This window comes from Hippopotamus amphibius, chromosome 2, assembly GCF_030028045.1.
Source record: "Hippopotamus amphibius kiboko isolate mHipAmp2 chromosome 2, mHipAmp2.hap2, whole genome shotgun sequence".
NCBI lineage: Eukaryota > Metazoa > Chordata > Mammalia > Artiodactyla > Hippopotamidae > Hippopotamus > Hippopotamus amphibius.
In genome coordinates this window covers 172,918,944-172,931,678 of record NC_080187.1, presented here as the reverse complement: position 1 = coordinate 172,931,678, position 12,735 = coordinate 172,918,944, and the positions used below count along the sequence as shown (strand labels likewise).

General features: G+C 46.1%; 1 gene segment (V, D, J or C); it reads left to right on the top strand.

Moving 5' to 3' along the window:
* LOC130844884 (T-cell receptor alpha chain constant-like) overlaps positions 1-12,735 on the top strand; it is a 590,793-nt gene that overhangs the window by 573,280 nt on the left and 4,778 nt on the right.

Here is a 12,735-nt window from a genome sequence, read left to right as displayed (position 1 = left end):
TCCCCTCACTACTTCTTGTATTTTCCCCGTGCAGACCAGTGTCCAGTGCAACCGACCTGTAAGTGCCTGACTCATTTGTGAGTTATAGAAATATGCAACATTGAGGGCACTTTGGACATAGCTGGGTCATAGAACTTGAGCTCTGAACAGGAGATCCAGATCTCTTTTTTTCCAAGAAGGAAATTAAGACCCAGAGAGGTTGGTTGAATGGTCCATTATCATAAAGTCAGTGGGAACTAGGGCTGGTACTAAAACCTGGGGATCTTGGTCTCATATTCTGATTATTGTTTGGTGAAACTAACCCTTTCAGTAGGTAGTAGGTATGAGATTGTTCATGAACAGGAAAAAAAAAAAGATGGATTTTGCTGGGAGGGTATAAAAAAGTGCTCCTTATTATGGGCACCTTCCCATAGGCTCCCTGGGCCGGCTCCCCAGCTGTAGTATAAAAATGGAAGAAGGAAGCAGCCCATTTTGTCATAGGACAAATTACTGTGGGAGATACTGGAGGCTCCAAAGTTGTCTTTGGGACAGGAACAAGGCTAATTGTTGAAGCAAGTAAGTCCCATGAAATAACCTGATTTTTATTATAATTGAAGGATATCTGTTTTCACTGATTTTCCCCCCAAGGGTTTTGTCTGCTCTTTAAATAAGAAGATAGGTTGGTGATGGCAATGTCTCATTATACGTATCCATGAGCCTCATTCATGCCAGAAACAAGTAGTCAACACTTAGTAAGTGTGGATGGACATAAGTACCCTAGGTCCTGTCTACAACTGAAACTCTGTAATTATATGAATGACTTTTTCAACCTGAATATTCATGGCATTTTTTATATAATCTACTGCATACAAAGCAGGATTTTCTATTGGGTTGTGACATTTCTAGTCATCTTCCAATGGTCTTAGAAGTGAAGGTTAAATAGTAAAATTATATACCTCTTCCCACTTTGGCACATAGACACAAACTCAGGGACACGCTTAATAACTAACTTGTGTGTGATTTAGGAATCCCAGGCTATAGCCCAGCTATGAGGCACTATTTGTATGGAGTTGGCCCCATTATAGGGTACCATTTTGTAGAGACTTATGTCAGAGTGTGAACACAGGTTATCAGAAACTCATATTTGGAAGAGGTACCCAACTTTTGATCAACCCAAGTAAGTCAGATCTCCAGAAATGTGTAACTCCACCCCCAGTGTTGGGTTTATATTCATATATGTGGTGTTTGCTCTGGTCCACAATAGAATAGGATGTGACAATGATTATCATTTTTATTGTAATCATCTTTTTAAAATAATTTGCAGCTATCTCTAATCTATTGCAGCATTTCTTTTTTCTCTTTTCTTTTTTTTTAAGTATTTATTTATTTATTTATTTACTTAGTTACTTATCGGCTGCATTGGGTCTTTGTTGCTGCGCATGGACTCTCTCTAGTTGCAGCGAGCAGGGGCTACTCTTCGTTGTGGTGCACGGGCTCCTCATTGCAGTGTGGCTTCTCTTGTTGCAGAGCACAGGCTCTAGGCACATGGGCTTCAGTAGTTGTGGCACGTGGGCTCAATAGTTGTGGCTCATGGGCTCTAGAGCGCAGGCTCAGTAGTTGTGGCGCATGAGCTCAGTCACTCTGCCTGTGGGATCTTCCCGGCCCAGGGATCGAACCCGTGTCCCCTGCATTGGCAGGTGGATTCTTAACCACTGTACCACCAGGGAAGTCCCTCATCATTACTATTACTACCACTACTGTTTTGTTATCATTGATCATAACAATGCTGCTAACTGGGAATGTATGTTTTCTGTCATATTATTTGTTTTACTTTTTAAGGAGAATCAATGTCAAGATATCAGGAGAAAAATGTTTGAGTGTCCTTTGGAGTCAAGTACTTGCTCATTCAGTTGCCCCCTCACTGCTGAGGGTTCATAAGAACCTCACAATGTCTTGCTTTTCATGCTACCTCCTGATTATCTCTCTGAGAAATGCTTCCTTGGTTTTTCCCTGCCTAAGCACTTAGAATGTGCAGCTCATATTTACCGAAAGTATACTTAGCTTTTAACCTCTCCCAAAACTGGCCTCCTTGTCCCAATAATTATGCACAGTAAAAGTCAGTTCAACTCCGTGATTACTGAGTATTATCAACAAGCCAGGGGCCATAGGTGGTTTAAAAAGAAACAAACAAACCAAGAAAAGAAGAAGCCTAAGATGCAGTTCTGGCTCTCAAGAACTTCCGGTCTTGTCAGAAAAGCAAGACACTCATCTATTAAAAGTCTAGTAACAATTTATATGTGAGTGTGCCAAGCAGTGTGCTGTGCGTGGTCATGCACGGGACCTGGGACCCTATTGGCTGGAGACAGGACAGCAGGGACAATGGACAGTCCACATTCCCTGGCAGAGGGCAAGCAAGATTCCACCCCTGTGTTTCTGGAAAAGGATTTAAGACTGTCATCTGCTGAGATGTTTGACTTTCTTGACAGAAAGCAGCCTTGACTGAGGTGAGGATAGAAACAGTAGAAACAGGAAGGAAGGAGTCAGGCATGAGTCACCCAGGAGTCTCGCTCAGCCCCAGAGAGGACGCAGTGACCCTGAGTCACACCGAGGCATGTTTTTAGCACGTGCCCCAGCACGGCTTGCTGGAAATGCTCTTGCTCCTACTCTTTCTGGCAAAGGGAAAAATACATTTTTGCATATGTCCCCAAGATAATGCTGCCTTCTTCTCAGGCAGGGCAGATGAGGTGGGAAAATGCCTGCTGCTGCCTGGTATCTTTAGAAACACGCACACTCACCCGGCCTATGTAGGAGGCAGGGTTTTTCACCAAGTTTTGTAAAGGCTCTGTCTTGCCCAGAGGAGAGATAGCCAGAGGCTGTTTGTTGATGGCTGGGATGAGGGAAATGGAGGTGGTGGGTAGCACTGGCGCTGAAGCTGCCACAGCCATTAGGGAGTCTCCCTCCTGTGCTCAGAGCACCCATCACAGGGGAGAGGTGAAGATCAGCCTTCCCAGGTTCCCAGCTTTCAGAGCTACTGGGAAGCATGTGTGTCCTCCATGAGAGGGTGGGCAGAGCCAGGACCTTTCTGTAAAGCACTTACCCAAAGTGTGATTATGGGAACAGACTCACTTTTGGAAATGGGACTCGCGTATTGGTCACACCAAGTAAGTGAGCTGGGATCCTCCTGGACATATGACCCTCTCCCCCACCCACCACTGTTCCTACCCCGTAGGTACCGGACCACTTCTTGTGTCCTTGGGAGGGGGGAGGGCATGTCCTCCGTCAATGCCACACCTAACGTTCTTAGAAGCTCACTGTGTCAAACCTTTGTGTATCCCTTGTTTCTTCCACCCTCCCTTCCTCTCAGCATTTCCACTGACAATATAACATAAAATCTCCTTTGCCCTCCATCCTGGAGGCACTTGTATCTCACAAAAGAGTAACAGAGTCAGACCTTGTTGTGGCCGCAGACAAGCAGGGTGGTGCTGGCGGTGCTGCTGCTGCTGCTGGGGAGTTGCTGCCCTGCTTCCCTGCTGATAGGAGCTACGTTTTCTCCTGGGTAAAGGAGGTGAGGCGCTCTTCTAGTCCCCAATCCCTGGCTCCCATCACCACCCCTAGGCGCATGGGCTCCAGGACAGCTGTGGGAGAGTCCTGCAACTCTGGGGGTGTCAGCCAGTGTTTCCCTGGATTGTGTCTACTGGGGCAATATGTAGGGGGAGGTCACGTGAGACAGGTTTTAGCAAAGGCTTTCCTCGCTGTGTGTATCAGGAGGAAGCTATGGACTTACATTTGGAAGAGGGACCAGGCTCGTTGTTCATCCATGTAAGTGTTATAGAAACAGTCAAGCGATGTTTTGTAGACAGAGGATATATGATGGAAGGATACTGCAATAATGAGGGAGTCTGTGATTGGTCTGCTCCGTGGTGAAAGAGTCTTTGTTGTCTGGGAGTAATTTACCATTGTGTCAGATCTAATGAAATGATGCTGGACAAGGGTTTTGCACAGTGTGTGCAGAGGACAAATCCCCAAGGTTTGAGAAAAAAGGCTTCACTCTTGGTTAGGTTTGTGAAGCAAAAATGTCTTCTTGGCAGCCGAAGGGTCCATCCTGCCCCTCATCCCCATGGCTGAGAATCTCTCACTACGTACCCTTGGATCCATGAGATACCTGTCCCACAATGAGAGCATCCCAGCCAGAATGCTGAGGCACCCTGGGGTGCTGGAGAGGGCAGTGGGGTAGGGATGGGTCTCTTCTGGCTGCAAGAAGCCTCACCCCTTCCCTCAGTGTAAAGCACTGCTGGGAACCATCCTATTATTAGCTACTATTTACTAAATCCCTGACACGTGCCAGTGACTATACTCTGTCCTTCATGGAAGTTCTCACTCAGTGCTCACATCCGTCCTAATGCTAGGGAGCTGGTATTAGGCCCATTTTACAGATGAGGAGACAGAGGCTTGGAGCAAGTAACTTGCCCAAGATCACACAGCTAGGAATAATAGGGCTAGAATTTAACTCTAATCTATTTGACTCCAGGGCCTTACTGTTAACCATGCCACCACAGTGCCACCACTCTCCCTCCCGCACTCTGTGAAGGAAGACCCCAGACCTCAAAGTCTACCTGTCTGGTCTTTGGCCTTCTTGCCACGGTGACCATGGCAGCCTTTGTCCAGGACTCAGCGTTTCTGAAGAGATGAGTAAAGTCATTGAACTGGGTTGGCAAGATGCAGCTCTGGCAGGGAGGGAGACAGAAGCCTGGGGGCTGATTATTGGGCACAAAGTGACACAGAGAGAAATTTATCATCAAAACCATGGAACGGGCTGTTCAAAAGTTCCATTCCCAAGAGTGAAAGCTGTAAATGTGGGGATAGGTGGGGGCTCAGGCTACTGCCCTGGGTGGCAGAGAGCAGGTATTTGTATTGCATTGTACCAGGGTGTGGACACAGGCAGCAGAACACTCACTTTTGGGAATGGAACCAGACTCCAAGTGCATCCAAGTAAGTGCCTGACCTTAGACTCCAGCCAAAGACAGAAAGTCCCGACTTTGCTTTCTTAGATGTTGAGTCTGCACTTCCCGAGCTGATTTCTCATGCTTCTTCATGAGACTTAAATGTTTTGAAATTTGAATTCCCAGCCACAAACTCAACAGAGGTTTATTTTCTAAAGGTAGTAATTGCCAGTGGGGTCTGGCCTTTTCATCATTACAGAGGCAGACTCTGTTGCTATTTCTAGATTCCTTTGAGACGAAAGACTTTTATCAGAAAAGAAATCATGACTGATTATGCCAAAAACGTTATTTTTGTTACCATCTAGTTTTCATGAGTGGTGATAAGTTAAACTTCCCAAAGACCCTGGGCATGGGATACATTCTCACAAAACTCCATATCTAATCAAGAGAGATGGGAAGAACTTAAGCCCTAAATGATGCAATAAAAACAATACTAGGTTTAGAAAATGGACCCATACAGAACTTAAAAGATAAATGAAACTCGATGATGGGTGATGCCTTAGAGGGCCAGGACAGGGAGGGTGGGAGGGAGTCACGTGAGGTAGGGGATATGGGGATATATGTATAAATACAGCTGATTCACTTTGGTGTACCTCAAAAGCTGGTACAAGAGTGTAAAGCAATTATATCCCAATAAAGAGCTTAAAAAATAAAAATTAAAAGATAAATGAAACAGTCCCAATAGAAGATAACAAGCAGAATTGCATTTAAAATAAATTAAAATAATTAGAGGGCTTTCATTCAACAAATGTTTACCAAGCAACTGTTATATCCTGAGCACTATGGAAGGAAGGAGGGAGGGAGGGAGGGAAATGCAGTCTCTGCCATTCGGGATCTCCCAGTGGGTAAACATCCATTTAAACAGGCAGTTAAGCCCAGTGTCGCCACATTGTAGTGGAAGTACACACAAGCACAATGCAATAGCAGAAAGGAAGGCATCCCTGACCTCCTATCCTAGTTGCCTGGTCCTTTCATGCATCCTGCACTGTACCATAAGCTCTGTGAGGTCAAGACCCTCTCTCGTGCATGCTTACACCTTCACACCCCAGCACAATGCCTGATGCTTCCGTGTCACCAAAGAAATCATTATAGAAAAAATGCCTCTAGCGCGGAGAGTCACGGAAAGCTTCAGTGAAGGGGTAGTAACTGTTTAGAACATATTGGTTTAGACAGTGGCAAGTTTTCTCCGACAGAGTTGTTAGATTTCAAAACCAGGAGATTACAAAATCCATCCACATGTGCGTGGGTGGGCGAAAGCCCATTTCTCCGGGAAAACTTCCTCCGTTTTTATCTGTTCATGTGTGCACTTCACCAAAGCCTCTTCCCTGCCCTGGGTCAGTTTAGGCTGCAATTAGAAAGCCTGGAACCCTTCATATTTCTAAAGAACCAGAGTTCAGAGGCATGAGCACCACAATACCCTGAGAGGGAAGCAGCACAAACGGGTTTCAGCAGCAAAAAGGAAAGCGGTCTAGTAATAAATACATGAAGTCTCCGTCTCTACTTGAGACACCACCCGGAAAACTCTTCTCCGTTTGTTCTAAGGAAACTTTTCTCCATTAGGACCAGAATCTTCTTCGAAGTACACAGCTCTGAGGCGTGTAGGAAGGTATGTGGAAAGAAAACCAATACATTCACATTTGGGAAAGGCTTTAAAGTTGCCATTGTTCCCAGTAGGTAAACCCTACAAAGTGTTGGGACCATGCGGTCTTGCATGATGACTGCGTACGTATTTTCCCTCGAGCCATTCCTGAGCGAGGCAGGGAAATTTGCTACATAGCTGACTACTGCTCAGCAATTGCCCAAATAGAATGAAGCTGTTTCATAATGATTAGAAAAAAATAATCAGCATCACTGAGGCCCCTAATTGTGTCCGTAGGAGTTGGTAGGAGAACAAACAGATTAGGAACGCAGAAAGCTTAAAGATAAACTTAGGCTGACATTTAGGATGAATTTTAATTCTTTGAACTAGAAAAGGGACTTCCAGGGAGTATATATCTAAACCTGTACATGTTCCACAGAGGTTATGGGTGTTTTAAGAAAAAAACATTGTTGGATCAAATAAGTTTAAGAAGCTCTAAATGTCTTTATTGTAAGCCTTCTCAGAGCCTTTAAAATGCTCATATGCACTGTCAGTCTTCAGGACTGAAATACAGTATTTACAGCATTTTCCAAACTTCTTTGAGCTTAGAATCTCTTTTGTAGAGAAATTTAGGACTAGAGTTCTGTGAAATTCTCACTGAGAAGGACTTGTCTAAACCACTCTCAAACTTTGGAGATTTTTTGTCCCCATGTGAATGTCAACCCTAATCTTAAAACCCTCCAGAGAAATAGATTTTCAGGCCCCATGCATAACTCACTCCTGATTCTCACAACCTTCATAGATAAGTAGTCCTCTTTGTGCATTTTATGTGACTATTCCTATGGCAATATTAGTCTCTCTCTGTCTCTGCCTTCAAAGACTAATAGAACTGTTTTCTAAAAGAAGCGCTTTTGTAGCCCTCCCTTCCATGCATTAAGCCCTGCCCAAGGTTTTCCGTCTATTGCCAGTGCTGTGAATTTCCCCTCAAGATTCACTTCCCAATTAATCCCTGGCTCTTCTCCAGACTCTTCCAATTGTCCTCCACACTTTCAGTGTGGAACCCAAAATGGGCATCCACCCTCCAGGAAGGCCTGACCAGCTCAAGGACGACTAGGAGGGAAAGGTCTGTGAGGTTATTACACAGAAAGCTGAGGAAGGAGGATTCAGCGCGCCAGCTTTTTCTCTTGCTCCAGACAAAGAGGGATTCTGGAGGATACTGTAAAACAGGCACAGGAGACATTGCTGCCCCAGTGAAGCTGACCCTGCTGGGTGCTAGAGTTCTTGTAAAGCACCGTCCTTGTGTGTGGTGTCTGGTAGCTACAACAAGCTGCTCTTTGGAGTCGGGACCAGGCTGACCATACATCCATGTGAGTATGACAGTGCACATGGCCAGGGCAAAGTAAGTGACCACTTGTCTATGAGAAAACCGGCAATGATTTATGGCAAACTCGAGGCTATGTGAAACACTCATTTCCATGTCTACAAGCTCTTCTGGTATCTTAAAATGTTCCCATTTCTCATATTAAAGACAGAAGTGCCAAGAGCCAATTGAGGAAATGAAAATCTGAGCAGAATAATTTACAGAAACAGAAAAAGAGTTGCAGATAGTCAGTGCTTTGAAGCGAAACAGATAATATCAGCACCAGCTTATCTGAACATTCAGAAAATTAGCCAAGTGCTCTTGGGGGAAAGAGATGAGTTCATGGCAAACACAGATTCTCTTTTATTGCAATAGGTAGCGAAATTCCCTGGATACACTAATGAGCATGGCGTGGGGAGAGCTGCTCTCAGAGTCTTCCTCTCTGGAGCTCAGTAGCTTATTGAAGGAGCTGAGTAGAGTATTGAACCACTCCCAGGATAAAAGTGACCCAGTCCCCTATCTGCATGGCAAATATAACAAGGCATGGAGGCAGGATGGTGTGGGATTCACAGCACAACTTGGGAGACCGGCAGACCTAGGGGAGAATCTGGCTCTCCCCTCTCTAGCTAATTAAGTCTCCATTTTCTCAACAGCAAAATGACAATAACCACATCATAATGAGCCAATGGTCAGCATAAAGCAAGTAATCAATAAATGGTAGCTTTACTAAATAATAGTAATAATAATTATCAACATCATCAGCATCAAGGCTTTCTTATTACTAAACCTTCATTCCTGTAAAGGGAAAGGGGAACAACTTCCCTGGGAAATAGGAACCCTAAGAAACAAAGACCCAGGGTGCCTTCTAGGACCGTGCCCTCAAAGCCTGGTGGGTTCCAGCAGGTTAACGTCAGGAAGGTTATTGCAAAGGCCTTACCCTCAGTGGGGATTCGGCACTGGTAACAAGTTAAACTTTGGAGCGGGGACCAGACTGAGTGTCCAGCCAAGTAAGTAATGCGGGGCAAGGGTGGACGCTGACAACTAATTCTTCTTTGTCCAAGATGCTGAGTTGAGCCCAGGTATTTTCTTCTATAGGATCCCAAATGGTTCTTTCCACCCATCCCCAAAAATCCTCTCATCCTGCGCTCAATGCTCAGGAAACATCCTTGGGCTGGAAACTGAAGAATCATGAGTCAGGTGATGGGCAAGGAGTCCTGGACCTTTCATGAGAGGATCCAAGATACTGCTGCCCTGAGAAGGGGGTTTTGCTCTACTAAATTCTTGGTTTATGGAAATCACAACCTCCAACGCAGAGCACTACAGCAGGATGAGACCGGAGGGGAAGGGTTAAGAGACAAAGTCTCAACACAAAAGGTCAGAAGGTCTAACTCTAAAGAGTGTGACCCTCTGTCCCCTGTGAGAGACTAGTGTTTCTCCTATTGAAGCAGGAGGTAGGTGCAGTGAGTTTCTGTAATGGTGTCTCCTGCAGTGTGAATACCGGAGGAATGACCGGGAAACTCACATTTGGGAAAGGAACCCAAGTGTCCATAGTATCTGGTGAGTCACTCCCGGTGGCACCGTTTGCATCTCCATGGGCCGGTATCACTAATCTTTTCCTGGGGGATATTAGTGTTCCTATGGTAAGGCTGACTATGGGTGTTATAACTAACTGTCTTACAGAGGCCTCCGTGAAGGGAAAAAGCAACACTATTGATCTTGAAAATCTGTGTTTCTCTAGGTCAAACGCATTAAAATTTGACTTTAATCATTCAGTGGATAATTTTAAATGCCTTCTAGGTGGCCATCACTCTGTAAAAGGTGAGACTGAGTATGAAGACATCTGAGATAGATGTCTGACCTGTCTCCAAATAGTATAAAAACTAGCCAAAGTAATCAAACTATTGTAAATTTAGCAACCTGAAAACCATTTTAGTATTAACCAGCTGATGAGGTCAACAGGCACAGTAGAGATTCAGAGGGACGGGGTCCTGGCTGAAAAGTTGGCCGAGATGGAGAACGTTTTATGCAGGACAAAGGATTCGTTGAGCCTGAAGGAGAGATGAAGATCTGTGCGGGCAAAGCAAGGAGAGGAGGGGACTTCCAGGCATAAGGGACACCAAGAAAGAAGGCATGATCTTGGGAATGAACAAGGCAGATGCATTTTGGCCAAGTAAACACATCTAATAATGAAGTTAGTTGGAGAGAAAGCCAAAGATGTCTTTATAAACAATGGAGAAAAGGAACACTAGAGCCTTCAAGAGAATACAGACAGTTAGAGCCAGGACCAGCCACTGGGAAACTGGGAATCCAATTCAGAAATCCAGACCAGAGGCGAAGGTGAGAGGCGCCAGCTCTTTCCACGGACGGCTCATGGCCTAGACGTCCCCCTTCTTGCTCACTGGGCTGTAAGAGCCCATCCCTCAGAGGAGGGGAAACCTAAGGCTTTCTGTAATGGAGACGTTCAGAGTGGTACAGAGATGCTGCCTCCCGGATGCAGTTTGGCAAGGGAACCAGAGTTTCCATTACTCCTGGCAAGTCTGCCCAAGCTCACTGTTTCCTGACGCTCACCAGAGCCTCAGTGGGACTCAGAGTCAGTGTTGCTAACTCACGTTTTGGGTTCCTGGTGCCTAACTACCAAGCACTGATTTAGTGATGAGGGAGTTTTCAATCACTGCTGTGCCCCTGGGGCTCTAACACAGAGCCTTCAGACATGCGCTTCTGTGGTTAGTTCTGAATTAAAATGAACTGTTAGGAACTAGAATAGGTGCACTTCCACACTGAAAAACTGATCCAGTCTTGCTAAGGCTACCTTCTGAGAGTCATCAGTGGTAGGAGGCGTTTATCTTGCTAAGATGGAACAGGATGTCTCTCCTCCCAGGACTCTAGCAGATGGACCCCTAAAGCCCTCCAAATTAGGAGACTCATTCTTTGTTTTCAGATAAAAAGGTCACCCTGGAGATACATGAGGGTAAAAGTAAAAGGGGGCTTTAGAAAGTCACGTTTAGGGATCAGTATCCAGCTTGTTTGACCAAAAAGTCTAGTTAGCAGAAATTTTGCAAATCTAATGATCGCTGGGCCACTTGTTTATCCAACAATTATTTCCTGTGTACCTAGTATGTGGCAGAGACTAGGGACACAGTCGTAATCTAGAGACAGGCCTTTGCTGTCACAGAGCTTACGTTCCAGGGAGCCAGTGTGAAGAATTTGGTGTGGCTCTACTCATATAGGGCATATAAAGGATTTGAGGGAGGAACTTCAAGCTCTCCACATCGTGGCAGGATGTGTGGGCGTGATCCCATAGGCAATAGGGAGTCTCTGAATTATTTTAAACAAAAAGTGACCTGATCAGCTCCATCTTTTAGACACGTCATTTGGATGATGAGCTCAAAGAAGAGACTGAAGTGGGGGGAGGAGAGGGTGAGTAAGAGAGGAGATCAGGGGTCAGGGCAGCCGGGCAGGAGAAACAACAGCAAAACTGTACATAGGGAGGCCCAAAGAGTATCAACCAGTAAAAACAAGACTTGAGAGACCACAAAAATCACCTCAGTTCTTCTGACTTCACTAACTGCTCTTTCATTTTGATCTCTTACTAGCAAAGCTGAGCAACCATTGGCCCGCCCCGGTATCACCCCTCACAGGCCTCGAGTTGGCTCCAGGTCTCCCCCTGAGCCCCTGGTGCCTTTCTCTCCAGAACAATGCGGTGCGATAGGACTCTGTGTGACAATGGAAATAGTCCATCAATCTGCACTGTAGTATACAGTGGGCATCCGCCACCTGTGGGTTATGAGCTCTTAAAATGAAGGTTTAATGGTTAATTGAATTTTTAATTTTACTCAATTTTGATTAGTCTTAATTTAAATAGTCACAAGGAGCTGAAGACTATCACATGGGACAACGTGGTCTAGACCTTCTCCAGCCTGACCCCCACTGGCTCTAGGACTTGAGTAAGAGTTTAACCAGGACTCAAAGTTGGGCATCTGGCCCCCACAGCAACCCCTTCCCGCCTCTAAGGCCAAGGTGTGTCTGGTGGCAGCTGGCACCGTAGCCTCTGCCTTCTTCTCGAGGCCACGTCCTCTCAGCACCTCCACACCCTTCCACGTCCCCCTCCCCGGTCCCACTCCTGACTCCCACTGATGACAGTCCTCTGGGGTGTGGTACCCGTCTGTCCACGCCCAGGAAAAGATTTACGGCCCAGCTCCTGAACACGCTGTGATGTCAGCCCCCCAGGCAGATGGAGATTGGAGGGGAGCAGGCAGAATCCTTGGAAACCAGAGCTCTGGATGTCACTCACATGTTACCAGGACCCACCCCTGCTCTGCTGCTCCAGGGACAGCCCCACCCGCAGGCAGCTCTGCCTGGACTCAGCATCTCAAGGCCATGCCAAGGGCTGACTCCCCTCGTTTTGGGTCCAGCTGGATATCCACATTGCCAAGGCCACCCTGGCTGGCTCAGCGAGTGGGGTGCATCGTGCACCGCTGGCCTGCGAACCTTTGCATGCGTGGGGAGGAACTGGGGGAGCAGAGAACCACGGGGACAGGAAGCTGCCGTCCCAACCCTGCTGTAAACTCTCTGGGTGGCCCCAATGTGTTAATCCTCCAGGCAAACCTCTGCTTCCTCCTCCAAAGGCAGGAGGTCTGAAAGAATAAACACTGAGGGTTGCATTAAAAACACAAAATCCTATGAAAACACTGAAGAGTCATTCTCAGCACTAAAGAAGAGCCTCCAGCAACTCCTGCTTCCTGGGGGGTGAAGAGTAGAAACTGTGTATTACTCCGTAGCACAATATCATGGCAATATCCTGGTAGTATCAAGAGCTA